Source organism: Danio rerio, chromosome 6 (assembly GCF_049306965.1).
Source record: "Danio rerio strain Tuebingen ecotype United States chromosome 6, GRCz12tu, whole genome shotgun sequence".
Taxonomy (NCBI): domain Eukaryota; kingdom Metazoa; phylum Chordata; class Actinopteri; order Cypriniformes; family Danionidae; genus Danio; species Danio rerio.
The window spans coordinates 57,795,001-57,798,605 of record NC_133181.1 but is presented as its reverse complement, the minus strand read 5'-3'; positions in this window follow the sequence as shown (position 1 = coordinate 57,798,605).

The window sequence follows — 3,605 nt, the reverse complement described above, 5'->3', positions numbered from 1 at the left end:
TATATATATATATATATATATATATATATATATATATATATATATATATAATTTTATACAAAGGACTGTTAAAAAGAATATTTTGATGTTTTAATGTCTTGTTTTAACATCATTGCATAATTTAAATGTAACTATCATGATTGTGGATAAAAAATTAAATGTCTGATTATGTTTCCATTAATTATGTTAAAGTTAAATTATTAATTTATATTAAAATTAATTATTAATTATATTAAAGAAGGTCTACAAGATTTGATACAGTTTTGACTGTGAATGTACACTGTACACCCCAAAACTCAATTAAATATTAAAATAAAAAATATAAAAATTAATGAAAATAACATGTACAATAATAACAAAGCCAATTATTTACTATATACATTCTTATTATTATTCATTATAATAATAATAATAATAATACAATTTTAGTGTTCTTCATTATAATACATATGGGATAAGTTCTTGTTTTAAATGCCACGTCCTCTGTACACCACAATAATAATAATATTAATAATATTAATAACAATAATAATAATAATAATAGAATTCCAGTGTTGTTCGATATATTAAATAAATAAATAAAGTTGTACACCACAAAATTAAACTGGTCAATAATAATAATAATAATAATAATAATAATAGTAATAATAATAATAATAATAATAATAATAATAATAATAATATTAATAATAATAATAGTAATAATAATAATAATAATAATCATAATAATAATTTTAATTCATTAAATTGAAATGAATTAAGATAATTTGTATAAATAAAAATAAAATCAATTATTTACTATACAAATATTATTATTATTACTATTATCATTATTTTGTTAAATTCAATTAATAAAAATTGTAATTAATGCACTAGAAAAAATAGAAAGTAATGCCAACATGACACAGCGGATGCCCATCCAGACACAACCCAGTACTGGGAAATAGCCATACTCTCTCTCATTCACACACACACACACACACACACACACATTCATTCACTATTTAGTTTAAACGAATGTGTTTGGACTATGGGGGAAACCGGAGCACCCAGAGGAAACCCATACCAACATGGGGAGAACATGCAAACTGCACAGAAATGCCAAGGCCTAGCTGGGACTCAAACCAGCAATCTTCTTGCTGTGAGGTAACAGTGCAAACCCCTGAGCCATTGTGCCGCCCCTCAAAAACAACTTATTAACCCAAAATAATGCAAGGAATTTCATATATATGATGCATTAAAGCTCAAAGTCAGTCTTGTTGTTTTTCTCCACAGCAGCAGGGTTTCTGGAAGAGATTTCAGATTGAGGGCTCAGATTGTGATTTGTTGAACTGGTGACCTGCAGTCTGCAAACTCAATCCACAGATGAACTGAGCTTCAGATTCAATCAAAGTTTTGAGCATCTCAGAGTCTGCAGAATGTTCAGTGTGTGCTGAAGAAGTCAAGTGCTGGTGTGGGCTTAGAAGAAGCAAGTGTGGTGAGTGACTTGAGTGTCTGAAGGCCTTTTCAATCTGCTGTAGCGCTGCATGTTCCTTATACTGCAGTGACTAATTTAACTCAACTCAATAAACACGTAGCATGTAAATATTTAAAAATTAAAAACTGCTTTTATTCTAGCCGAAATAAAACAAATCAGACTTTCTCTAGAAGACAAAATATTATCAGACATACTGTGAAAAATTCCTTGCTCTGTTAAACATCATTTGGCATTTTATATATATATATATACACATACATACAGTACATACATATACATACACACACACACACACACACACACACACACACACACACACACACACATATATATATATATATATATAAAAAAATATATATATAAATAAATATAAATATATATATATATATATATATATATATATATATATATATATATATATATATATATATATAAATATATAAATATATATATATATATATATATATATATATATATATATATATAAATATATATATATATATATATATATATATATATATATATATATATATATATATATGAATATATACACACACACATATATATATATATATATATATATATATATATATATATATATATATATATATATATATGTTATTATTTATTTTAATTAAAATTGAATTAAAATTAGAATTTAATTTAATTAAAATAAAATTGTATCATTAAACCTCACAATTTCATCATATGCAGTATTTGTCATGTAAATATATTTTTAGTATGCTCTAAAATAGGCAGTGTTTGTTTTATCCCAGCGTTGGGTGAAATATGGACAAACCAAGTAAAGCAAGTGTGGTGAGTGACCAAGTTTCTCAACCCCTTTTCAATCTGCTGTAGCGCTGTGTGTTCTTTAAACTGCAGGGACTAATTGAACTCTGAGCACTGAGTCATAAGAGTGTTTCTTTTAGAATAGATTGATATTTTATTTCAGACTCAGTGAAATTGATCAGAAGTGTTTGCATACAGTAAATAGAATGTATTATTATTTATACATTTATTAAATACATTTCAAAAATATATAATGATGGCCCAAAATATATATTTGCTAAAATATATTATTAAACATATGTTTATGTAAATATCTTTTCTATAATATCTATTAAAAGTGAATTATAGTGCTTGTTCATGCTTTGGTTACATCACGGATTGATTACTGTAACTCTATCCTGGCATCCCTGATAGGCAATTTCATAGACTACAGTTAATTCAGAATTCAGCGGCTAGGATAGTTAACAGCTCGCGTGCTTCTGATCACATACTGAAACTCCAATTCTCTTTCATCTGCACTGGTTCCCTGTTAACATACAAAGCTCCTGTTAACATACAAAGCTCTTCATAACTTGGCACCTCACGACCTTTCTGATCTTCTTCATTGTACATGCGCTCACTGAGATGATCTTCTGCTGAACTGTTATCCGTTCCAAACTTTACGATGACGGCATTTGGTGGCAGGGCTTATAGTCGTACAGCACCAAAGTTATGGAATTTCCTGCCTTTGCACATTCGCCAGGTAGCACTATTTCCAATTTAAAATCTCAGATAAAACGTTTATGTTTAGGATAGCTTTTAATGATTTGCTGGTTTAATATTATGTTGATTGTTATTTTTACTGCTTGGATTTTAATGATGTGCTTGTAATATGCTCTGAGGTGGCAAGTTATTGTATAACGATGGTTTGTTCTGTAGACTATCGAAAAAAAAATTGCGTAAAGGGGATAATAATTTTGACCTTAAAATGGATTTAAAAAAATTAAAAACTGCTTTTATTCTAGCCGAAATAAAATAAATAAGACTTTCTCCAGAAGAAAAAATATTATCAGACATACTGTGAAAATTTCCTTGCTCTGTTAAACATTATATATATATATATATATATATATATATATATATATATATATATATATATATATATATATATATATATATATATATATGTGTGTGTGTGTGTGTGTGTGTGTGTGTGTGTGTGTGTTTATATAATTTTTTAAAAAAAATCTTTTTATTGTTTTTAGCATAAGAAATAATCAACAACATAAACAGAACATTAAAAAAAAAAAAAAACATAAATAAATAAAAAAAAAAAAAAAGGGGGGGGGGGGTTAAAAAG